Source organism: Myxine glutinosa, chromosome 1 (genome assembly GCF_964187855.1).
Source record: "Myxine glutinosa chromosome 1, kmMyxGlut1.1, whole genome shotgun sequence".
Lineage (NCBI taxonomy): Eukaryota > Metazoa > Chordata > Myxini > Myxiniformes > Myxinidae > Myxine > Myxine glutinosa.
Window position 1 is genome coordinate 12,533,387 of NC_136261.1, and position 27,930 is coordinate 12,561,316.

At 42.5% G+C, this 27,930-nt stretch overlaps 1 long non-coding RNA gene across 1 annotated transcript in view; it reads right to left on the reverse strand.

Moving 5' to 3' along the window:
* Window positions 1-8,151: 8,151 nt before the first annotated feature.
* Window positions 8,152-27,930, reverse strand: part of LOC137418276 (uncharacterized) — a 69,712-nt gene continuing 49,933 nt past the window's right edge. Inside the window, exon 3 of the long non-coding RNA XR_010982599.2 lies at window positions 8,152-8,351. This is a non-coding gene — a long non-coding RNA (uncharacterized LOC137418276). The remainder of the gene's footprint in view (window positions 8,352-27,930) is intronic.

Genomic DNA, 27,930 nt, shown 5'->3' on the forward strand with positions numbered 1-27,930 from the left:
ACCGAAGGCAGCTCCGTAGACTGGGGAAGCGAGGACTAAAGGTGTGCGAGTCAGGTGTCATCCTGGATTTTGGGAGTTTAACCTGGAGAGAGTTACTGGAAGAACACCTGCATCCCAGAGTTGCCTGGATCCTGGAGTTGCCTGCATCCTGGAGTCTGACCTGCATCCTGGAGGTCAGAGGACTGAGAAAACAGAGAAGGGAGTTAAACCGAGGGGAGTCTGTTAAAAAAAAAATCGAGACTACCGACCTGCCTGAGATATGAGAGCAACAAACCTTGTGCTTCGGTTTCATAGCGCGAGATTCCAATAATGTTGGGACCTGTGGATTCCAACAGCCGGCTTTGTGTCTCGCCCAGGAGAGTTTCACCCAGGAGAGTTTCACCCAGGAGAGTCTCACCCAGGAGAGTCTCACCCAGGAGAGTCTCACCCAGGAGAGTTTCACCCAGGAGAGTCTCACCCAGGAGAGTCTCACCCAGGAGAGTTTCACCCAGGAGAGTTTCACCCAGGAGAGTTTCACCCAGGAGAGTTTCACCCAGGAGAGTTTCACCCAGGAGAGTCTCACCCAGGAGAGTCTCACCCAGGAGAGTTTCACCCAGGAGAGTCTCACCCAGGAGAGTCTCACCCAGTAGAGTTTCACCCAGAAGAGTTTCACCCAGGAGAGTCTCACCCAGGAGAGTTTCACCCAGGAGAGTCTCACCCAGGAGAGTTTCACCCAGGAGAGTCTCACCCAGGAGAGTCTCACCCAGGAGAGTCTCACCCAGGAGAGCTTCACCCAGGAGAGTCTCACCCAGGAGAGTTTCACCCAGGAGAGACCCATGTGATGCTGGAGCCCCAGCCTAGAGGGGACAACAACAACAACAACAACAACATGCATTTTTAAAGGCCATTTTCCCTGCTAGAGCGGGGGTTAGCCTTGCGGTCCCCATGACAATCTTCTCCATTTTGCCCTATTTTCTGCATCTCTCCTTGTTAACCCCCTTGCCCGCATTTCTTCTTCCACCATCTTTAGCCAAGTCTTTCTCGGTCTTCCCCTGTCTTCTACTTCCTTCTACATTCATTTCCATCACTCTTCTCAACCAGTCACTTTCATCCTTCCTCAACACATGACCAAACCATCTCAACCTGTTCCTCTTCACAGCATCAATCACAGGCTCTATTCCCATCATCCTTCACAATTCATCATTTGTCTTCCTCTCTCTCAACGATACTCCGCACATCCGTCGAACCATTCGCATTTCCACCCTTTCCAACCTTCGTTGCTGCTCTATGTTCATTACACATATCTCGCTCCCATAAATCATAACACTTCTCACACATGCAGCATACACCTTTCCCTTCAGCTTCAACGACACTCCCCTCATCATCAGCACGCCACTCAATTCCCGAAACTTCTTCCATGCACATCTCACTCGAGCAACCGTTGCCGAGTCTGATCCACCTTCTCCATTCAGCATATCTCCGAGGTAGCAAAATGTTTTCACACCTTCCAGCTTCACGCCGTCTCCAAGATCCAACTCAACATTTCCTCCATCTGCAGCTCCCTCTGTGCACACCTTACATTTGAATGTAGCTGCCACACTGGTTAATGACCCTCTCAGACCACAACATTTTTGATGAACCCACTCAGCGCACATTGTACACTGAATGGAGTTCACTCCGACACCCTTCCTACACACAGCACAGGGCCACTTCCCAGTTCTTTCCACCTCACCACATGCTTTACCACTTGCCATCACCTTCGTCTTTCCGATATTCACCTTCAGACCTTTTGTCTCCATACATTCCTTCCATGTGTTCATCTTTTCCTTCAGTCCATCCATACTTTCTGCAATCAACACCAGATCATCTGCATACAACAACTCCCACGGTAAACCCTCCTTTACGTTCTGAGCCAGCACCTCCATCACAGCTACAAATAGTAGTGGACTTAGTACCGACCCCTGATGCACTCCCACCTTCACCTCAAACTCACCACTGTTCCCGTCCTTCGTCCTTACAGCTGTGCGTGCTCTTTTGTACATTGCCATCACCACTCTGATCAACCATTCCTCCACTCCTAACTTCCTCAATGCCCATGTCAATACTTTGCGTGGAACCCGATCGAATGCTTTCTCCAGATCAACAAACCCAAGAAACAACTTCTTCCTCTTCTCCATGTACTTCTCCTGCAACTGCCTCACAATGAAAAGCGCATCTGTCGTTCCTCTTCCTGGCATGAATCCAAACTGCATTTCGTCGATCTTCACTTTCTTCCTTATCCTCCTCTCCAACACCCTTTCCAATACCTTCATTCCATGCTCCAATAACTTTATCGCTTGGTACGAGCCACACTCCAGAGGGTCACCTTTCCCCTTGTATAGAGGGACGAGGGTACTCATTTCCCAATCCACTGGAATGCGGCCTTCTTTCACCACCAGATTCCAGATCTCTGTCATTCTCTTCACACCCCAACTTCCTGCTGCCTTCAACATATCTCCCACAACTCCCGTCGGCCCTCCCGCTTTTCTACCCTTCATTGCTTTTATCGCTTCCTCAACTTCCTTCTCAGTTATCTTCTCTGCCGGTCCTAAAACTGGGTTACTCTCTATGTTGCCATCCCATTCATTCTCTGTATTCAACAGCATTTCCATATATCTTTTCCATCTTCCTTTAATTCCATCTGGGTCGACAACGATTTGTCCCACTTCATCCTTCAAGCAACTCACCCCCATCACATCACACCTCTCTTTCGCTATCTGCTTTGCAATCCTGAATACTGCTTTCTGACCCTCTTCCGAATCCAAGCGTTCTCCGAACATTTTCCTACATGCCTCCTGCGCCTTTCCTACCTCTTTCTTTGCAGCCTTCCTGGCTGCCTTATAACTTTCATGCTCTGCTGTTTCTGCTCCCGTACCCTTCGCCTTCTGCCACTCCTTGAACTTCTTCCTCTTCTCGTCAATCCTCTTTCCAACTTCATCATCCCACCACCATGTTTCCGAGTACCTCGGTGGTCCTTTTGTCCATTCACATACCTCACCAACGGCTCCCAACAGACTAGCTTTCATTGACATCCAACCACTTTCAAGCTCAACCACATCATCCTCGACCCTACTCAGCCTCTCTTTTAATGCCTCCCTTACTGTCACCTCTTTCAACCTCCACACCTTCATTCTCGGTTGGTACTTCACCCGCCGAGCTCTCCTCGCACCTTTCACCCTTACGTCGCAGACAACCAAGTGGTGCTGTGAAACAGCCTCCTCCCCCGGGATCACCTTTGTGTCCCGGAGGTGCCCCCTATCTCGCCTACGCACCATCAGGTAGTCAACGGTTGTCGTTGACCCACCTGACGTGTATGTAACAAGCTTATTATCCTCTTTCTGGAACTGAGTATTACAAATCAACAAATCAGCAAACTCCAAAATCCTTTCACCTTCTCCATTTCTCACACCATATCCGTAACCCCCATGAACTCCGTCAACACCATCCATACTCCTTCCCACATGTCCATTTAGGTCTCCTCCTACCACAACAACTTCCTCATCTTTCACGTTTTCCATCAGCTTCTCTATCGCACACCAGAACTTGTCCTTCTCTTCATCGCTTCGACCAACCTGTGGAGCATATCCCGAGATGACGTTCACCAAGAGCTTTCCAATCATCATTTTCACCATCATCAACCTATCACTCACTCTAGTCACACTCACCACACTGTCTACAAACTCCTCAGAAAACAGGACACCAACACCATTCACGCCCTCCAGGCACCCTTGCCACACAAACTTGTATTTCTGTCCCTGCCTACCCTTCACCATTCTCACACCACTTCCCTTCCATCTCGTCTCTTGCACACAACATATGTCCACTCTTCTTCTGACCAATACTTCCACCACTTCTCCTGATCTCCCTGTCATTGTCCCTACATTCCATGTCCCAAACCTCAGAAACCGATCTCCACTTCGGGCTGTACCCTGCCCACATGTAGTTGTAATTGTCATGGTTCTCTTTTTGAGGCAATGTTTTTATGGCCGGATGCCCTTCCTGACGCCAACCCTCTTAGTCGCCTCTTACGACACGCAGGGATACGGCATACCTATTCTTATCCAGGGTACACACTGGGGACACACATGCAGACAGCAGTATTCCCTAGAGGGGACAGCAGTATTCCATTGAGCTACGGATAAAGGCCTTGGTCTGCGAGTAGTTCTGATTTTTCAAGGAAAGATTTGGAATACCAGAGGATGTTCGGACTGAGGCTCACATTGGAAATCAGCTTTCTGATACAGTCGGCCAGAGGAGAAGGTGATGTTGAGACGGAGGAGTTCAAGAAACTGAACCTCTTTCCTTGGTTGACCATGGAAATCATTGGGTTTGTTTGACAAATCCTTCCAGAGCGAGACGATGGGACTGTGAGACTTTCCAAGAGTCAAGGGAATGTTCTATTTATCAGAGCAACATGTAATCCATTTCAGATCAGCAGAGAGTGAAACAGCTGCTGTCTGCCAGGAAATGGGATGATGCGGTACCATTCGACACCGGGTGGGAATAATCACGGCCACTACTACTCCGACGTCCTTGATTATTCCCACCTATTTGTGGGTAGGCCAAGCAACGTTTTTGGCCCAAGTCTTTCATGTACCAACTGATCAGTCCTTCCCTGATTCTACTGAAGGCGATTTGGATCGGATTTTGGAATTTCAGGGTGTCGGTGATAACTCACCTCCTGTTTGTGAAGGATACATAGGATGTTCAAGGTCCACCAACTAATGCCTGCAGACGTGAGGCCTAGGTTAATGTCCATTGAGGCACACACATTGATGCCTGCGACACACCAGGGCGGTAGTTTGTAGCTGGATCGAGATTCAAACCCAGGCCAATTACTGCTATATGCCCGAGTGCACATACCTCTAGGCTATCCTACCATATAGGCCAAGCAAGATGAGCTCCTCCCAGGAATAGGACTACCTTTAGAGGCCATTTTTCCCCGCAGAGCAGGTGTTGGCCTTTTTTGGGCACCGTGGTCCCCTTTTTGAAGCAATGTTTTATGGCCGGATGCCCTTCCTGCCACCAACCCTGTTAGTCACCTCTTGCGACACGCAGGGAATTACCAGTGAACTGGTACTCGATTTGCCGACCTCGGAAGGATGACAGGCTGAGTCAACCCCCCTGGTGTTCATTCAGCAATCGACCGGGATTCGAACCCAGGATCATAGGATCCCAAGCCGGCACCCTAACCGCTAAGCCAACACCTAGCTACTCCTCCCAGGAATACAGGTATTAATCTGCACACACAACTTTATTTACCTTTACTTTACCAAAATGAAATATTCTTCGAACAACAAAATGATTGCAAGCGATTCATTTTCCATTCTCACTCTAACAATACACCTACTTCACAAATGATCAAGCACACCTATAAATGCACACCTTCTCGAAGCAATGACCGTTAAGATTGACACGGTGTGCTCAAAACCGGATACCATCCTTACGACCCATGTGGTGACTCGTCCATTGTCTACCAATGTCCTTGAACATCGTATAAAATGCACTAATATCTCCCGATGTCTTTGTCCTGTCTGCAATCTCTGCAAAAGCTCCTCCATGATTTCGTCACTGTCCAGAAGACCATCACGTGAGTGATTGTCCCTGATTATTAAATGGCAGATTCTCGATCTAACAGGAGCTGATGATGTGGTTTACCATGCCCAAGAGAGGTCTTGGTTCTCTAATGACTTCAAGGTCCATTGGTTCGACGTGTATTACTTAGAGCATGCTACCTGGAGCATATCCACCAACCGAAGCCTAACGGTGGACATCGGGCAGAAGTGAAAGGTCACTGGTGTTCCCTTGTGCTTATAAACCTGAACAATCCAGCAGAGTTGAGGCCCATGGGGTATTTTAACACCTCCGGGAACACGACCTGTACCGGCTAAACCTGCCAATTTACCGGCTGGGTGGCCAGGTCGGTCGGGGTCGACTTATTTTGGGAAGAACACAGTTCCATTTTGAACGCAGACCCTCGTTTAGCTTCCCGACTTTCTGTACTTGATCATAAAAGTTAGTTGTACGCAAGCAATAAGAGTTACACGAGGGTCCATCTATTTATTACATACGTAAATGTGGTAGAATGTTTGATTTTTTTCCCAACTGTCTGTACTTGATCATAAAAGATAGTGGTACGCAAGCAATAAGAGTTACACGAGGGTCCATCTATTTATTACATACGTAAATGTGGTGGACTGTTTGATTTTTTCCCAACTGTCTGTACTTGATCATAAAAGTTAGTGGTACGCAAGCAATAAGAGTTACACAAGGGTCCATCTATTTATTACATACGTAAATGTGGTGGACTGTTTGATTTTTTCCCAACTGTCTGTACTTGATCATAAAAGTTAGTTGTACGCAAGCAATAAGAGTTACACGAGGGTCCATCTATTTATTACATACGTAAATGTGGTAGAATGTTTGATTTTTTCCCAACTGTCTGTACTTGATCATAAAAGTTAGTGGTACGCAAGCAATAAGAGTTACACAAGGGTCCATCTATTTATTACATACGTAAATGTGGTGGACTGTTTGATTTTTTCCCAACTGTCTGTACTTGATCATAAAAGTTAGTTGTACGCAAGCAATGAGTTACACAAGGGTCCATCTATTTATTACATACGTAAATGTGGTGGACTGTTTGATTTTTCCCAACTGTCTGTACTTGATCATAAAAGTTAGTTGTACGCAAGCAATGAGAGTTACACGAGGGTCCATCTATTTATTACATACGTAAATGTGGTAGAATGTTTCATTTTTTCCCAACTGTCTGTACTTGATCATAAAAGTTAGTTGTACGCAAGCAATAAGAGTTACACGAGGGTCCATCTATTTATTACATACGTAAATGTGGTAGAATGTTGGATTTTTTCCCAACTGTCTGTACTTGATCATAAAAGTTAGTTGTACGCAAGCAATAAGAGTTACACGAGGGTCCATCTATTTATTACATACGCAAATGTGGTAGAATGTTTGATTTTTTCCCAACTGTCTGTACTTGATCATAAAAGTTAGTTGTACGCAAGCAATGAGAGTTACACGAGGGTCCATCTATTTATTACATACGCAAATGTGGTAGAATGTTTGATTTTTTCCCAACTGTCTGTACTTGATCATAAAAGTTAGTTGTACGCAAGCAATAAGAGTTACACGAGGGTCCATCTATTTATTACATACGTAAATGTGGTAGAATGTTTGAGTTCTTCCCAACATCTGCCCCACACATGCCATATTCCCCTCCCTTTCTCTTATCTTTTCCCAACGGAACCTACTTTCCATCCCTCTGTCCTGCAACGTTTTCTTCATTTCCTCAATTTAACCACTTCCATCCACTCCCTTCAACATCATCATCCTCCGTGCATTGGCCCTTCGGCTGCATCATTCAATTCACGTGATTATCAAAAACCTGATGTTGTACAACAAAAAGTGTCATTGCACAGGACACCAGTAGTGGAAGAGCTGGTGTCCCACCAAACCGCGTTTGTCCGTGATGTTCACCTGCTTCGTTCTCCTGACAGTGTGACTCGATCATGGATATGACGGATGAAGATTTGGAGCTCCTGCTTTCCAAGGAGCTCGAACTGCTGTCGTTATCCGATGAAGACGGTAATGAGGACCTGGAAATCGGCGAGAGGAGTGAGGACGAAAGAGACGGTGTAAGTTTTCTCCCGTATGATCGTTACATCCCATGATTGAGTATCATAATCGTTTTTGTAAGGTAACACTTATCCATTGCGTGTCCACTTTATAAAAGCTTTGTTATCCTTATGTGATGCCTCCATTTTGCTAAGCTTTTGGTACCGGCTGCTTCAATGTATCTCATACAACCAATATAATCAAATGCAATTGTGATCTTTGGTAAGCAATGGTAACCTGTTACGTGTTTACTTGGAGGACCATGCACTTTGCAAAGTGATTCAACTGTGCATGCAAATACTGTAAGGTGGAATATTGAATCCCAGTGGCCCCTACCTCTCCGACGTGTGCTCCACCCAGCTCCTCTCACGATTCTCTCCACATCCTCTGAAACTCCTATTCTCTCCAATCATTCTCTGTTTCCTTCCTTTTGCATTAACATTTTGTTCCTGTTATCCCTTCCCTTTATACAAGTTAAATAGATGTCTCCTTCGAAGTGCTGCAGCCTGACACAGAACCTCTCCGCCCACAGGTGATGCTGTCAGAGAGAGTGCTCACCTGCCTGAGACTCGTGCAGCAGTGGACGCGCAAGATCGACGGACGTTTTGCTGACGATCTGCGGGATCTGAGCTGCTGTGGATCTGCCGAGGATTTCCATCTCACCCGGGTTGAATCCTCATTTGCGACACCTGTAACTGTGTGTGAAGTATTCGACGAAACGTCAACAAACACATGCAGATGCTTCCTTGGTTCAACAATCGTGCAGAGTATAATTAATTAATTCTGGATAACGTTAACTCCAAAGGGCAACGTCGCATCATTTTGCCACTAATAAATATTCGATGTAAATCGAAATTGTTGTGAACGTAAATATATTGGCCACCAGGTATCAATAAACACTCCTCTAATAATTGCATCACTGAGCCATGGCCGGTGCCAAAGACCAATTTGAATGAAACAGATACCTGAGGCCATAACACCTTTGGATTTTTATAAGAGACCTCGTCTCGCTGACTGAAAACTAACAATTAGCAGGTTATCGATAATGGCAATGATGTGATGCATGTTCATTCATTTCATATAGAGCACATGGCTGATGGTTTGCATTATTACTGGGAGCGTGGCTGTGCCGCTGATGCGGTGCCCTTTGTAGGTAAGAGCAGGAATTCGTATTTTGTTCAGGGGTGCCGGCGATAAGTCGCGTACTCTAACGTCCACCTGAGGGACAGCACACGCATTGATGAATCACTCTACCTGTGAAACACCGGGATGACAGTTTATAGCTGGGTCGGGATTTGAACCCAGACTAGATAGCTCAGAGGGGAGTATGCGTACCTCTATGCCATCCTGGTAACAGGTTATTTACATCATCAATTTAGTTTCGTCCATAAAATCTCCATTTTATTCATTGATAGCGTAATATGTACAACATGTTGTAAATTGGTTGTTAAAATATCAACCTGTACGGCCTGTTTGGAAATGCCCATCAGAGCAATGAGCTCATCATCCGGGCGTCCGACGTTCAAATTATATAAAACAAGCATTCTGAGTATTGCGCTGCATTACATGTCCCCTACCAAAGTTCCAAGTTCCATAACTTTGTCAAAAATGATCGAATATGCAAATTTATGCACGGTTGATGCTGGTTTTCAAACTTGATCTGAGGTATGCTGAGACACATGTGTGTCACGCCTCGCCTCGTTGATAAGCCCGCAAGGTCGCTCCATGGAGCAGCCTGCACGTATTGCACTGTGTGAATTATATAATTACCAACTCCCGGTCTGAGGTACTAGCGATTCAAGAGATATCCATTTTAAAAATACTTTCGTTTAATTAACGATATCTGCCAAACCACGTGACCTATCGCAAATTCCAAAAGGACATTTTAGTAGACTGACATGCGGAACAGATCTGTGAAGTTTCCCCTCGATTGGATCAAAAATGAGGGAGGGGCTCGGTTTTAAAGGTTCATGCTTAAAAACGTCATAACTCTGAAATCATGTGATGCATGACGTCATGCTCGTTGACTTTTTTTGTTCGTCATGGGTATGCGATTTTGCCTGCAAAGTTTGGCCTCGATCTGTTCAGCCGTTGCAGAGAAAAAGGGGTTTTCGTATTTTCACGAAAAACAATATGGCGGCCGAACCACGTGACATGTGACGTCATAATTACCATTAAAATATTCTACAGACCGAGTCCCCCCAACGGTGAAAATTTGATCTCAATCGGTCCTATTATTTCAGAGAAATTGGTTTTTAAAGGAAATTAAAATTTAAAATGGCACTGAGTTAAGGATCATCAGAATTATCAGAATTCCCAAAGTTCAAAGTGCCATAACTTTGTCAAAAATGATCGAAACGTCGTGAAGTTCGAACTTGATCTGTAACTTATCATGAGAAAACCATGTGCCAAGTTTGAAATCATTAGTATTAAGCGTTTAGAAAAAAAAGTCCGGAAAACTGTTCTTTGCGTGATGTACTGACAGCCTGACGGACTGACGGACTGACGGACAGACAGAGGGACGGCGTGCAAACCTATAGTCCCCTCCGGTGTACACCTGGTAGGGGACTAATAACTTGAGGACTTGATGCAAGCCAAGGTTTTTTTTTTGGATCCAAGATGGCGCCTGTACCATGTGACCAATGACGTCAGAATTATAATTAGAACAATTCTACCGAATGAGACGCTCATATTCTGAAAATTTTGTGTTCATCGGACTAACAGTTGCAGAGGAAAATGTTATTTTCAGACTGATCAGATCAAGCGTTGTACTTGTCGAATTATGATGTCATAGCCGGCGAAGCCGGTGTTGTGAATGAACGCGTACGTATTATGTTGAAAAGCCAGATTTTTCTGGATCCCTTGAGAATTTCGAAGCTTTGACGCACAAAATCGCTCTATGGAGGCCGCCATCTTGCGGATGCGGAAGTATGCATGAACAATTGCGAAAAAGTTCAATAGGAGTTTGCTTCACCGTCTTTTTTTGATTCACGATCTTATGCACCTCTAATTTGTAATTAAAATACTTTAAGACCAACCTCGTTCCCCCTGGTTATCTTCAACGAAAATCGTCACCAAACACCGGAACCAATGAGATTCGAGCATTTCAAAAAGTATTTCAAAAAAGCTTATGACCACGTTTCGGAGGCTGAAAATGGCGTCAAATATTCTAAAATTGACGAAGAATTAATTTTTAAAAATCTCGCGGCCATAGGGGATAGTTTTTCACGGCTGGAAATATCCGAAGTTGAGACGGAATTCACCGAATTAATCAAGAAGGAAATTTTATAAATTTTAATCTCATCTAGAATGCAAATAGTGTCATTTTGAACTAGGTACGGTACCTACTACACCTACCTACTACCAACTACCTAACCTACTGATGCCATAGTGATGGGTAAAATAGTGGCAAGAGGCTTTGGCTTCGCCGGCTCATTGCGGCTTTGCAGTCGGGTACTAGTAATAGAGGCACCTATGACATCATCATTGACATATCCTATTTCCCATGAGGTGTACTTGACAATGAGCCATGCTTCAATTTTTTTCCATTAAGCGGTTTGGGAGATATAGAGGTGTAACCTTTTTCCAAGATGGCGTCCGTACCACGTGCTCTATGACGTCATAATTTTCAGCAAAAAAATCTACGGGCAGAGGCGCTCCTACGGTAAAATTTCATGCCAATCGGACCAACGGTTGCCGAGAAAATGAATTTTTAAAATGGAGACACCGCACACGGCACAAGTACGACACACGTATGGCACACGGCACACATATGGCACACGTACGCAATGGATTGCTTAACCGTGTTTTCGCTTCGCGAGAGCAGGGTAATAATACAGTATTTTCCCTTCCAAGGAACTTCCATGCAAGAGGAGGCCATTAGGCACATCCATCAAAGCCTGCGTTGTTATTACCGACTTATTGTTGCTTGTCGGTGCTCTTCCTTTTTAAATGCTGAAGGCAAGCAAGGAAGCAGCCATTTTATAGTATTTGCTATGACTCGGCTGCCATCTGGGGTTGAAACTGTCGACCTCCCAGACTCAGTGCAGATGCTCTAAACATTACGCAGCCGAGGCTGGTTTATTGTCCCCCGTCGCACCGCGGAGCGAAAGGGGGACTATGGTTTACCCCTCCGTCCGTGTGTCCGTCCGTCAGTCCGTGCGTGCGTGCGGGCGTGCGTGCGTGCGTAAGCAAAGGACCGAATTCTAATTTGGTGTGCGGGTGCAACCCACGTCAAAATCCAAGATGGCCGCCGCCATGTATGTCTGACGCCATGCATGTCTGAACCTTGTGAGCGGAATATCTTTAAAAATAAGCGAAGTACCAACTTCAAATCTGGTGTGTGGGTGTATCTAGGCATAAGGAAGAACGATATTGAAAATTGGGTCGTCACGTTAACATACAAGATGGCCGCCACCATATATATGTCTGAACCTTCTGAGCGAAATATCTTGAAAAATAAACGAACTACTAACTTCTAATCTGGTGTGTGGGTGTATCTACGCATAAGGAATAACGCTTTTCAAAAATTGGGTCGCCATGTCAAAATCCAAGATGGCCACCGCCATGTATGTCTGAACCTTGTGAGCAGAATATCTTGAAAAATAAACGAACTACTAACTTCTAATCTGGTGTGTGGGTGTATCTACGCATAAGGGAGAACGCTATTGAAAATTTGGTCGCCACGTCAAAATCCAAGATGGCCGCCTTGCGTCTTCCACTTTGTCAACTCGCATCACTTCACCGACGGGGGACCTAGGCGTAACGCTTGTTCTATGTTGCTTTATCCATTGTCTAATGTCCTCTGACACATATCCATGTAAAAATATGTGTCCGAGCCATAGATGCTGAAAAAGGAAAGGTGGAATAGTATCTGCAATGTATCTTCCTCCAATGTATCTTCCCAGTTCCTGTTAGATCTACAGTAGGTGATAAGGATCATGGATTGGACCACGTGTCTCTAGAAGATCCATCTGTGAAGGGTGGAGGAGGGGGACAAGAGGTGGGTGTGTGGATCTTCTTCCTGCAAATACAGCACCTGGCTGTGGGTTTGCTTCATTGGTGGCAGTGCAGACACTTCTGTAGTGCCCCCTGTAGGTTAGGGCAGGATTTGTTTTAATTTGTTCAGGGTACCGGAACATTACAGTATACTCTTTGTTGAAAGGTACCGTGGAAGATGGTTCCCCAGCTAAACGTCCATGATGCAACAACTCAGGCAATGAAACTCCAGGATGACTGTTTCTCATTGCATCGGCCCTGGAGGGATTGAAGTGCCTGAGTGGCGCACACGGGCAGCACTATACCCCAGCCTGTATGTAAGTAGTGTGATATGCGGACTGTTCTGTAAGTAGTTTGTTATTACCCTCGCCAGAGGAGAGGGTATTGCATTTGAGTCCGTTTGTCTGTCTGTCTCCCCCTTCCTCTCTATTGTTGTTTTTATTCTGTAACGTATCGATCTGTTCAGTGTACTCGCTCTTTCATGAGCCGTGACCTTGTATACTAGTAATGTGCATCCAAACTAACCTCGATCATGTTCTGGAACATCGGTCGAGGCTCTCACTTTTTTCTTCTTCTTTTTCTTCCACCCTCACATTTTCACCTTTATTCGCTTTTAAATTAATTTTCTCTGCAACCGCTTGAGTGATTGACACGAAACTTTCAACATATGAGCGCGTACCAATGGTAAATGTTGATGAACAAAGTTAAATCATTATTGAATGGAAAATGTGGCCGGCGTTCCAAAAAGTCTGTTTTCCGTAGACATCGGTTGCAGGGTGTTTCACGTATCAGAAATAAAGACCTCGACTTCGCTTCGCTCGGCTATGGCCAAACAAAAGATAAAGTAATATACCCTTCATTAACCCCTCAGTCATTTTCATAACAATACATTATTCTCGGGCTTTTCGTTCAGTACACCAAACCGTCTTCATTTGATATCCCTATACACCATCAATCAGAGAACCCTCTGGTGCACATGTTCAGGATACTGAATATATAACTGAGTCCCAATAAGTTACGAGAAAGCATCTGAAAATGCAAAGGCCATCCGCATCAGTTTGTAATCAGACATCTTCTTCTTCTATGGTATGCCCAAAATAATGAAAACAGTTAAAAAATATATACAAAATGAAAATTGATAATTGTATGCAGCCTTGAACCTTGAGCTTTAGATCTAAAAAAAAATTTAATCAGGTCCTAGCTTTTGATTGGTGAACCAATTCTGTGACCCAATATGCAAATTCTTAAAATTTCAGGTCAATCAGATGAAAATTGATCATTTTATGTGACACTGACCTTTAACCTTTTGACCAAATAATTAATTTGCCTTCTCCATATACTCATAATAAGACTTTGTAGAAAATTTGATGACAAAACTCAAATGGTAAATTGAAATTTCAGGTCAATTGAATGAAAATTGATGATTTTATGTGACGCTGACCTTTGACCTTTTGACCAAATTATTAATTTGCCTTCTCTACATTCTCATCATAAGACTTTGTTGAAAATTTGATGACAAAACTCAAATGGTAAATTGAAATTTCAGGTCAATTGGATGAAAATTGATGATTTTGTGATGCTGACCTTTGACCTTTTGACCAAATAATTAATTTGCCTTCTCCATATTCTGATAATAAGACTTTGTTGAAAATTTGATGACAAAACTCAAATGGTAAATTGAAATTTCAGGTCAATTGGATGAAAGTTGATGATTTTATGTGACGCTGACCTTTGACCTTTGACCAAATTATTGATTTGCCTTCGCCGTATTGACATAATAAAGCTTTGGTGAAAATTTGATGGCAAAACTCAAATGGTAAATTGAAATTTCAGGTCAATTGGATGAAAATTGATGATTTTATGTGACGCTGACCTTTGACCTTTTGACCAAATAATTAATTTGCCTTCTCCATATTCTGATAATAAGACTGTTGAAAATTTGATGACAAAACTCAAATGGTAAATTGAAATTTCAGGTCAATTGGATGAAAGTTGATGATTTTATGTGACGCTGACCTTTGACCTTTGACCAAATTATTGATTTCCCTTCGCCGTATTGACATAATAAAGCTTTGGTGAAAATTTGATGGCAAAACTCAAATGGTAAATTGAAATTTCAGGTCAATTGGATGAAAGTTGATGATTTTATGTGACGCTGACCTTTGACCTTTTGACCAAATAATTAATTTGCCTTCTCCATATTCTGATAATAAGACTTTGTTGAAAATTTGATGACAAAACTCAAATGGTAAATAGAAATTTCAGGTCAATTGGATGAAAGTTGATGATTTTATGTGATGCTGACCTTTGACCTTTGACCAATTTATTGATTTGCCTACGCCGTTTTGACATAATAAAGCTTTGGTGAAAATTTGATGGCAAAACTCAAATGGTAAATTTAAATTTCAGGTCAATTGGATGAAAATTGATGATTTTATGTGACGCTGATCTTTGACCTTTTGACCAAATTATTAATTCACCTTCCCCACATTCTCATAATAAGACTTTGTTGAAAATTTCATGACAAAACTCAAATGGTAAATTGAAATTTCAGGTCAATTGGATGAAAGTTGATGATTTTATGTGATGCTGACCTTTGACCTTTGACCAAATTATTGATTTGCCTTCGCCGTATTGACATAATAAAGCTTTGGTGAAAATTTGATGGCAAAACTCAAATGGTAAATTGAAATTTCAGGTCAATTGGATGAAAATTGATGATTTTGTGATGCTGACCTTTGACCTTTTGACCAAATAATTAATTTGCCTTCTCCATATTCTGATAATAAGACTTTGTTGAAAATTTGATGACAAAACTCAAATGGTAAATTGAAATTTCAGGTCAATTGGATGAAAGTTGATGATTTTATGTGATGCTGACCTTTGACCTTTGACCAAATTATTGATTTGCCTTCGCCGTTTTGACATAATAAAGCTTTGGTGAAAATTCGATGGCAAAACTCAAATGGTAAATTGAAATTTCAGGTCAATTGGATGAAAATTGATGATTTTATGTGATGCTGACCTTTGACCTTTTGACCAAATTATTAATTCACCTTCCCCACATTCTCATAATAAGACTTTGTTGAAAATTTGATGACAAAACTCAAATGGTAAATTGAAATTTCAGGTCAATTGGATAAAAGTTGATGATTTTATGTGACGCTGCCCTTTGACCTTTGACCAAATTATTGATTTGCCTTCGCCGTATTGACATAATAAAGCTTTGGTGAAAATTTGATGGCAAAACTCAAATGGTAAATTGAAATTTCAGGTCAATTGGATGAAAATTGATGATTTTATGTGACACTGACCTTTGACCTTTTGACCAAATAATTAATTTGCCTTCTCCATATTCTGATAATAAGACTGTTGAAAATTTGATGACAAAACTCAAATGGTAAATTGAAATTTCAGGTCAATTGGATGAAAGTTGATGATTTTATGTGATGCTGACCTTTGACATTTGACCAAATTATTGATTTCCCTTCGCCGTATTGACATAATAAAGCTTTGGTGAAAATTTGATGGCAAAACTCAAATGGTAAATTGAAATTTCAGGTCAATTGGATGAAAATTGATGATTTTATGTGACACTGACCTTTGACCTTTTGACCAAATAATTAATTTGCCTTCTCCATATTCTGATAATAAGACTTTGTTGAAAATTTGATGACAAAACTCAAATGGTAAATTGAAATTTCAGGTCAATTGGATGAAAGTTGATGATTTTATGTGATGCTGACCTTTGACCTTTTGACCAAATTATTAATTTGCCTTCTCTACATTCTCATCATAAGACTTTGTTGAAAATTTGATGACAAAACTCAAATGGTAAATTGAAATTTCAGGTCAATTGGATGAAAGTTGATGATTTTATGTGATGCTGACCTTTGACCTTTGACCAAATTATTGATTTGCCTTCGCCGTATTGACATAATAAAGCTTTGGTGAAAATTTGATGGCAAAACTCAAATGGTAAATTGAAATTTCAGGTCAATTGGATGAAAATTGATGATTTTGTGATGCTGACCTTTGACCTTTTGACCAAATAATTAATTTGCCTTCTCCATATTCTGATAATAAGACTTTGTTGAAAATTTGATGACAAAACTCAAATGGTAAATTGAAATTTCAGGTCAATTGGATGAAAGTTGATGATTTTATGTGATGCTGACCTTTGACCTTTGACCAAATTATTGATTTGCCTTCGCCGTTTTGACATAATAAAGCTTTGGTGAAAATTCGATGGCAAAACTCAAATGGTAAATTGAAATTTCAGGTCAATTGGATGAAAATTGATGATTTTATGTGATGCTGACCTTTGACCTTTTGACCAAATTATTAATTCACCTTCCCCACATTCTCATAATAAGACTTTGTTGAAAATTTGATGACAAAACTCAAATGGTAAATTGAAATTTCAGGTCAATTGGATAAAAGTTGATGATTTTATGTGACGCTGCCCTTTGACCTTTGACCAAATTATTGATTTGCCTTCGCCGTATTGACATAATAAAGCTTTGGTGAAAATTTGATGGCAAAACTCAAATGGTAAATTGAAATTTCAGGTCAATTGGATGAAAATTGATGATTTTATGTGACGCTGACCTTTGACCTTTTGACCAAATAATTAATTTGCCTTCTCCATATTCTGATAATAAGACTGTTGAAAATTTGATGACAAAACTCAAATGGTAAATTGAAATTTCAGGTCAATTGGATGAAAGTTGATGATTTTATGTGACGCTGACCTTTGACCTTTGACCAAATTATTGATTTTCCTTCGCCGTATTGACATAATAAAGCTTTGGTGAAAATTTGATGGCAAAACTCAAATGGTAAATTGAAATTTCAGGTCAATTGGATGAAAATTGATGATTTTATGTGACGCTGACCTTTGACCTTTTGACCAAATAATTAATTTGCCTTCTCCATATTCTGATAATAAGACTTTGTTGAAAATTTGATGACAAAACTCAAATGGTAAATTGAAATTTCAGGTCAATTGGATGAAAGTTGATGATTTTATGTGATGCTGACCTTTGACCTTTGACCAAATTATTGATTTGCCTTCGCCGTTTTGATATAATAAAGCTTTGGTGAAAATTCGATGGCAAAACTCAAATGGTAAATTGAAATTTCAGGTCAATTGGATGAAAATTGATGATTTTATGTGATGCTGACCTTTGACCTTTTGACCAAATTATTAATTCACCTTCCCCACATTCTCATAATAAGACTTTGTTGAAAATTTGATGACAAAACTCAAATGGTAAATTGAAATTTCAGGTCAATTGGATAAAAGTTGATGATTTTATGTGATGCTGACCTTTGACCTTTGACCAAATTATTGATTTGCCTTCGCCGTATTGACATAATAAAGCTTTGGTGAAAATTTGATGGCAAAACTCAAATGGTAAATTGAAATGTCAGGTCAATTGGATGAAAATTGATGATTTTATGTGACGCTGACCTTTGACCTTTTGACCAAATAATTAATTTGCCTTCTCCATATTCTGATAATAAGACTGTTGAAAATTTGATGATAAAACTCAAATGGTAAATTGAAATTTCAGGTCAATTGGATGAAAGTTGATGATTTTATGTGACGCTGACCTTTGACCTTTGACCAAATTATTGATTTGCCTTCGCCGTATTGACATAATAAAGCTTTGGTGAAAATTCGATGGCAAAACTCAAATGGTAAATTGAAATGTCAGGTCAATTGGATGAAAATTGATGATTTTATGTGACGCTGACCTTTGACCTTTTGACCAAATAATTAATTTGCCTTCTCCATATTCTGATAATAAGACTGTTGAAAATTTGATGATAAAACTCAAATGGTAAATTGAAATTTCAGGTCAATTGGATGAAAGTTGATGATTTTATGTGACGCTGACCTTTGACCTTTGACCAAATTATTGATTTGCCTTCGCCGTATTGACATAATAAAGCTTTGGTGAAAATTTGATGGCAAAACTCAAATGGTGAATTTAAATTTCAGGTCAATTGGATGAAAATTGACGATTTTATGTGACGCTGACCTTTGACCTTTTGACCAAATAATTAATTTGCCTTCTCCATATTCTGATAATAAGACTTTGTTGAAAATTTGATGACAAAACTCAAATGGTAAATTGAAATTTCAGGTCAATTGGATGAAAGTTGATGATTTTATGTGATGCTGACCTTTGACCAAATTATTGATTTGCCTTCGCCGTTTTGACATAATAAAGCTTTGGTGAAAATTCGATGGCAAAACTCAAATGGTGAATTTAAATTTCAGGTCAATTGGATGAAAATTGACGATTTTATGTGACGCTGACCTTTGACCTTTTGACCAAATAATTAATTTGCCTTCTCCATATTCTGATAATAAGACTTTGTTGAAAATTTGATGACAAAACTCAAATGGTAAATTGAAATTTCAGGTCAATTGGATGAAAGTTGATGATTTTATGTGATGCTGACCTTTGACCAAATTATTGATTTGCCTTCGCCGTTTTGACATAATAAAGCTTTTGTGAAAATTCGATGGCAAAACTCAAATGGTAAATTGAAATTTCAGGTCAATTTCAGATTTTTAAAATCTCAAAAAAAACAAAAAAAAAACCCAAAAACATTTCCTTCCGTTTTTATTCGTTTATTCGTTCTTAGTTGTTCGTTCGTTCATTCTTCGACCACGCTGTTTGTGATCACGTTGTTAAAAAATGTTTCACCTGAACCCTGAAGACCTATATTCTGTCATATTCTATAACACCTTTTTCTTCTTCTTCTATAAAAGGATGCTTTCGACTTGCTCACCAAATCCATTCATTCCCAAAAAAAATTCCATCTCTTATAGTGCATCTTTCATTCATTCCCTAAACTCTCCAGCACTCCATCCTGCCTCCAGCGTCCTCAAACGTATTTTTGACTCGAATGTCTCAAGAAACTCATTTTGCAATAAATGTTCGTTTCCCATTAATCGTACATTTTTCAAAATCCCATCACCCCAAAATCCCATTTCCCATCACCCCTCCCCTCTAAATCTACCCCCTTGCCCATCCCCTCCAAATCATCCCCATCATCCATCTCTTTCAAATCTTCCCCCTTGCCCCTCCCCTCCAAATCTTCCCAATCACCCATTCCTTTCAAATCTCCCCCCACACCCCTCCCCTCCGAGACTCTCCCTCACTCCTCCCCTCCTAGACTCCCCTCTCACCCCTCCCCCTCAAAGCGTCCTCCCCGCTTCTTCCCCCTTCCAACTTTCACCTTCATCTCCCTCAACCTTCTGCCTCGCTCTTCCCCCTCGTCAAATAACACCTCACTGCGCCTCTCCCAATCACCATCAAACCTTTTGTCCGCCCCATCCTTCCCTTTCTCCGAGCTATTCTGTAATCTCTGACACACCTTCAACAGCTCTCCCTACCTCTTCCTCCTCTTCCACATCTTACCCTACCGCTCCCCCCCCCCCCCTGTTCTGTATCCGATGCTCCCCCTTCCTCTTCCTTAACAGTATGGACCTCAAACATCCGGGGCCTTCGCTCAAACATGTCTGATCTCTCCATACAGGTTGCTTCTGACAAACCCGACGTGATCTGCTTAACAGAAACTTTCCTCCTTCACGATGTCTCTGATTCCTTGGTATCTCTCCCAGGTTACTCCCTACTCCGGTATGATAGACCTGAGCCTCGTCCTGGAGGTGGGGTTGCTATCTTTATAAAAAACTCTCTTCCTCACTCGCCCTGCACTGCCCTCTCTCCACCTCACCCCCAGGAATACCTTTGGCTACGGCTTCCCCTTCGCTCCCACCTTTTGTTCATATGTGTGTTGTACCGTCCACCAAACAGTGATGACTCCATCTACATCTCGCTGTCTGAGAATATGGACCAACTTCTATCTACCCATCCCAACTCTCTCTTCCTCATATGTGGTGATTTCAACTGTCACCATGCCAGTTGGCTGGGTGTGGGTACCTCTCTCACCAGCCATGGCTCTTCAGCAAAGGACTTCTGTGACTCACTGGGACTGACACAAACTGTCAATTTCCCGACCCGGATTTCAGTCAACGGAGCATCTTCTCTTCTGGACTTGGTTATGACTAACTTCCCTGAAAATGTCTGCTGCTCTTCTTCTGCTCCAATCGGTTCTTCTGATCATGTGCTTGTTAAAGTGGACATCTCTCTGACCATTCTCAGAGAGCCTCCTCAGCGTCGACGAGTCTGGCATTTCACTCAGGCCAACTGGCACGGTCTTCAAGCAGCCATCAATCATCTGGACTGGTCTCCCATCTCTACTGCCTCTGACATAAATTCTTCCTGGGAATTCTTCCAAAGCAAACTGCTCTCTCTCATGCACAGATTTATCCCATCTCGTCTTCTGTTGTCATACCCTTCCTCCCGTCCATGGTACACGGAATCTTGTGGTGAGGCTATTGCCCAGAAACAACTTGCTTTCGTCTCCTGGAAAGCAAATCCAACGTCAGGAAATCTCATTTCCTTTCACAAAGCCCGAAACAAGTGTGTGTCCACGCTCAGGAGAGCCAGGAAACAATATCTCTCCGTTCTCAGGACCGAACTCTCTTATCTGTCTCCCTCTTCCAAATCCTGGTGGCGTCTGGTCAAATCTGTTTCTGGTGTTTGTTCCCCCTCCATCCCCTCCCTCACCTCAAATGGCCACACGGCTGACTCCGCACGCGAAAAAGCTGAATGCCTCAACTCTGTGTTTGCCTCTAAATCTTGTGTCCCAAACCCATCCCTCTCTGTACCCACCGTACCCAGTCGTACCCAGCTGCTCCTGGACTCTGTGTCCTTTCCTCCTGACAAGGTGGAAAAGTTTCTGTCAACCCTCGACTCGGATTCTGCAACTGGACCTGACGGCATCAGCCCACGGGTCCTAAAATCCTGTTCTTCCGCTCTTTCACTCCCTCTCTCTGTTCTCTTCACCCTCTCTTTTGCTCAAGGTCATCTTCCATCTGCTTGGAAATCTGCCAACATCACCGCTTTGCACAAAAAAGGTGCAAAAACAGATCCCAGCAACTACAGACCAATCAGCCTTCTCCCAATTATCAGCAAAGTCATGGAATCCATCATTGCTTCAGATATGAAATCTTTCCTCTTCTCCAATGGCTTGATCTCTGATCATCAATTTGGTTTCAGACCTGGACACTCTACTCTGGACATGCTGCTTCTGCTTTCTCAACAATGGATGGAGGTCCTCAATGCCAAACAGGAAATTAGAGCAGTCTCCCTTGACATATCACGTGCCTTCGATACGGTCTGGCACCCCGCTCTGCTCACCAAACTCTCCTCTTTTGGTATCCATGGAAATCTCCACGCATGGCTGGCGGACTTCCTCTCTAGTCGTAGTCAACGTGTGGCCCTGAATGGGTTTCTCTCATCTCCTCTTCCTGTTCAGGCTGGAGTTCCACAAGGCAGTGTTCTAGGCCCTGTCCTTTTTCTGGTCTTCATCAATGATCTCTCTGACTCTCTTGAAAATCCTCTGTATCTCTTTGCTGATGACTCTACTCTCTGTCGCTCCATTCTTCATCCCTCAGATCGGCAGTCTGCTGCCTCCTCACTCTCTGCAGACCTGGACAAAATCACAGACTGGGCAAACAAGTGGAACATGTCTTTCAATCCTGACAAATCTCACACTCTTACGATGTCTCTCCGAAAAGACCGACTGGACAACCCTCCCATCCACTTTCTGAATAATCCTCTCCAAGAAGTTCTGTCACTCAAGCTTTTGGGTCTCACTATCTGCCATGATCTTTCCTGGGAAAACCACATTTCAAATCTGGCCTCCAAAGCCAGTCGCCGACTGGGCATCCTCCGTCGTGCGAAGTCCTTCCTTGGCACACCTGAGCTCCTCACCACATACAAGGCTTTCATCCGCAGCTCAATGGAATACTGCTCTCCCCTCTGGGCTGGTGCTCCTGCCTCACACCTAGCTCGTCTTCACGCTGTTGAAACCAAAGCATTCAGAATCATTGGAATCTCCCGCGATGAAGCTAACTCCAAGGGCCTCTCACTCACTCACCGCAGGCAGGTTGGTGGTCTTTCCATCTTCTACCGACTCCTCTCTGGCCTTGCCCCCCCAGCTCTCTCTGGGCTCTGTCCCGCAAATATTCCTACAGGTCGCACAAGATCTGCCTGCAACCCTCTTATGGTCAAACTGCCAAAATCAAGACTCTCTGCTCACCTTCACTCCTTCATTCCTCTTTTCTCCCGCCTCTGGAACAAACTCCCTCACTCTCTTCAATCCCACTCCACCCTCCAGGTCTTTAAAACAGCTGTTCACCACCATCTCTTATCTTCCCCCATCCAAAACCTTGATCTTTTCTACCCCCGCTAATTTCACCCCAATTCCACTTTTTTGAAATACCAACTTCTGTCCTGGAAGTCATTGGTGTCCTTGTGTTTTATACTTCTCCCTCCACCCCCCCCCCCTTCCCATGCCTCCTCCCCCCAAGCCCTCTCCCTTCCACACATCTCCCTGCTCTCAAATGTTGTGTTTGTGTGCTTCACCTTCTCTCCCCATCTTGTTTTCCGCTCCCGCTTTTTATATATTTTGTTTGTCTGCTTGATTTGTTTGTGAAGTAAATGTTAGCTCTTTCACGAGCCTCGATTCAGTATACAAAAAAAAAAAAAAAAAAAAAAAAAAAAAAAATTGGATGAAAATTGATGATTTTATGTGATGCTGACCTTTGACCTTTTGACCAAATTATTAATTCACCTTCCCCACATTCTCATAATAAGACTTTGTTGAAAATTTGATGACAAAACTCAAATGGTAAATTGAAATTTCAGGTCAATTGGATGAAAGTTGATGATTTTATGTGACGCTGACCTTTGACCTTTGACCAAATTATTGATTTGACTTCGCCGTATTGACATAATAAAGCTTTGGTGAAAATTTGATGGCAAAACTCAAATGGTAAATTGAAATTTCAGGTCAATTGGATGAAAATTGATGATTTTATGTGACGCTGACCTTTGACCTTTTGACCAAATAATTAATTTGCCTTCTCCATATTCTGATAATAAGACCTTTGAAAATTTGATGATAAAACTCAAATGGTAAATTGAAATTTCAGGTCAATTGGATGAAAGTTGATGATTTTATGTGATGCTGACCTTTGACCTTTGACCAAATTATTGATTTGCCTTCGCCGTATTGACATAATAAAGCTTTGGTGAAAATTTGATGACAAAACTCAAATGGTAAATTGAAATTTCAGGTCAATTGGATAAAAATTGATGATTTTATGTGACGCTGACCTTTGACCTTTTGACCAAATAATTAATTTGCCTTCTCCATATTCTGATAATAAGACTTTGTTGAAAATTTGATGACAAAACTCAAATGGTAAATTGAAATTTCAGGTCAATTAGATGAAAATTGATGATTTTATGTGATGCTGACCTTTGACCTTTTGACCAAATTATTAATTCACCTTCCCCACATTCTCATAATAAGACTTTGTTGAAAATTTGATGACAAAACTCAAATGGTAAATTGAAATTTCAGGTCAATTGGATGAAAGTTGATGATTTTATGTGACGCTGACCTTTGACCTTTGACCAAATTATTGATTTGCCTTCGCCGTATTGACATAATAAAGCTTTGGTGAAAATTTGATGGCAAAACTCAAATGGTAAAAAAGTTACGGCCCGGACAGACAGACAGACAGACAGACAGACAGAAACACAGAGGTGATTACAAAACCCCGTCTACTCCTGTACACGGGACGGGCTAATAAGGGGGCTGGTGGATGGGCATCTTGCCCCACCTGGCCAGAGTTATCTTGCCCCAATTAGCTGACTCTAGTTGAATGTTCTAAAGTAAAATTAACAACCTGTATTATTGAATGTTTTTGTGCATCAAGGGGGAAATGATTCATTCACTTGTTTTCTGTTTCAGCCTCTTGCGGAAATGACTGTGGACGAGCAGAGCGACAGACAGCATGGCACACTTTCACCAAGTAAATGTACATTTCCAGTTCGGTTTTTTTTACTCTACTTCCCAAGGGTCATCCATTTATTAAGTATGCATGATTTGGACCGTGTTGCATATGCCTGGTACATAGGGAAGGAGAGGGCAGGTGAAGCATTCCCCCAAAATTTGCTTACATAGTAAATCGATGGTCTCTCAGTGAAACATCTAACGGCTGTTACCACATTTAATGTCGTGCTTTGCTGTCTTCTCCTCGCAGCAATGGCCGGTGGAGACGTGAACTGTCAAAGTGACAGTAATTTGTCCTTCATCTGGACTCAGACCTCCATACGTGACCACAGGTTCATCAATCGGACCTCACCGCTGCCTCCATCTTCACCAGCGTGCCAGCAGGTCCCGTCACCTCATCTTCCATCCCGTTTCGTCCCTCCTCAAATCAAGATGTTGCCGCTCCATTCTCGTCACCTTTCGGCACGACCTCGTTCAGCCCCAGCCTCCCTGGACCGTCGTCCCTCGGCATCTGCTGATCCCGCTCCCTGGCTTGGGAGAAAGGCCTTGGCCAGTTGTTGTCCCACTTTGCGCGTTTCTGATATACTCAATCATGGCTTTCCATCCACCTGTTCCTCCTGCTTCAAACCTCCTTTGTCTACTCATGTCACAGGCCACCCGCGTTCTTGCTCATCTCACAACCACCACTTATATAATTTCAACAACCCACTACAATCGATCCCGTATTCACTGCCATTCCATTTCCCGAAAAATCCTTCGCCGGACTTCTTATCCCTCGAATCCCACTCACAATCACCACCAACGCCGGACATTCATGTCAACGAGAAGCATACCGGTCATTGCACTTACCTGGCAAGCATAATTGATGAAGATGGAGATGGAGAAGGAGTAAAAGAGGAAGCGATACAGGAGACGAAGGTGATGGAAGGTAAAAAGGATGATGGACGTGACACGTTGGCCCAGTTACACATTTTCCTGGATGAACAACTTTGCTTGAGACAAGCTCACCTGGCAAGTAGCTCTGTCGGGATATCCTCACCTGTTCGTTTAGTGCCACTTTCACTTTCCACACAACTTGAGATTAAGGACCACCTTTACAAACCCAATAGAGGGTCCACTGAGGTAGAGGCTCATAGAAGGTTTCAATGTAATGATTATATGTGCAAAGCTCTGCAAACACAGATGTTCTTGAGTTATTACCTCCTCCACCAAAGGTGGATGGAGGTTATGTTTTCACCCCTGTCTGTCAGTTTGTCTGTCCGTTTGTGAACAAAATATCTCAAAAAGTTGTGGACGGATTCGGAGTAAATTTGGCAGAGACGTAGCGAATGTGACAGGGCCGAAATTATTACATTTTGGTGAAGATTCGGATCCGGATCCAGCCACTACAATTTTTTATGTGAATCTTCACCATTGGGAGATCCGGCCAAAAACGATACACAGCAGGATATCTCAAAAAATTATGGACGGATTTGGACGAAACTTGTTGGACAGGTTGTGTGTGTGACAAGGAAGAATCGATTCGATTTTGGTGAAGATCTGAATATGGATTTGGATATGAGAATTATTTAATTTTCAAGTGATTCTTCATCATTGCGAGATAGGGCCAAAAACGATACACAGCAGGATATCTCAAAAAATTATGGACGGATTTGGACGAAACTTGTTGGACAGGTTGTGTGTGTGACAAGGAAGAATCGATTAGATTTTGGTGAAGATCTGAATATGGATTTGGATATGAGAATTATTTAATTTTCAAGTGATTCTTCATCATTGCGAGATAGGGCCAAAAACGATACACAGCAGGATATCTCAAAAAATTATGGACGGATTTGGACGAAACTTGTTGGACAGGTTGTGTGTGTGACACAAGGAAGAATCGATTCGATTTTGGTGAAGATCTGAATATGGATTTGGATATGAGAATTATTTAATTTTCAAGTGATTCTTCATCATTGGGAGATATGGCTAAAACGATACATAGCAGGATATCTCAAAAAGTTACGGATGGATTTGGACGAAACTTGTTGGACAGGTTGTGTGTCTGACGAGGAAGAATCGATTAGATTTTGGTGAAAATCCAGATCCAGCTTGTAGAATTTTTGAAGTGATTCTTCACCATATAGTGATATGGCCAACCAGGCGGAGGTTTGCTCTCTACTGAGTGCCGTTCTAGTTTGTCCGCAATGAAATGCTCAGATGATTCAGAAATTCCAATGCTTTATCAACAATATGCCCATTATTAAAACTGATCACCTGTTCTTGAATCATATAACATTCACCAATGAATCATATTTGAAAAAACAATTAGATACATTTGCATTTGGTAATTAAAACATGTCTACTTATTGTGTACTTTCAAATGCTGCAACCCTTCCCCTCACACCCTACACTCTACACACTACACACTCCCCCTACATGCCACTCTCTTCCCCTCACACTCTACATACTCTCTCTACATGCCGCTCTCTTCCCCTCACACTCTACATACTCTCTCTACATGCCGCTCTCTTCCCCTCACACTCTACATACTCTCTCTACATGCCGCTCTCTTCCCCTCACACTCTACATACTCTCTCTACATGCCGCTCTCTTCCCCTCACACTCTACATACTCTCTCTACATGCCGCTCTCTTCCCCTCACACTCTACATACTCTCTCTACATGCCGCTCTCTTCCCCTCACACTCTACATACTCTCTCTACATGCCGCTCTCTTCCCCTCACAATCCACATACTCCCTCTACATGCCACTCTCTTCCCCTCACACTCTACATACTCTCTCGACATGCCGCTCTCTTCCCCTCACACTCTACATACTCTCTCTACATGCCGCTCTCTTCCCCTCACACTCTACATACTCTCTCTACATGCCGCTCTCTTCCCCTCACAATCCACATACTCCCTCTACATGCCACTCTCTTCCCCTCACACTCTACATACTCTCTCTACATGCCGCTCTCTTCCCCTCACACTCTACATACTCTCTCTACATGCCGCTCTCTTCCCCTCACACTCTACATACTCTCTCGACATGCCGCTCTCTTCCCCTCACACTCTACATACTCTCTCTACATGCCGCTCTCTTCCCCTCACACTCTACATACTCTCTCTACATGCCGCTCTCTTCCCCTCACAATCCACATACTCCCTCTACATGCCACTCTCTTCCCCTCACACTCTACATACTCTCTCTACATGCCGCTCTCTTCCCCTCACACTCTACATACTCTCTCTACATGCCGCTCTCTTCCCCTCACACTCTACATACTCTCTCTACATGCCGCTCTCTTCCCCTCACACTCTACATACTCTCTCGACA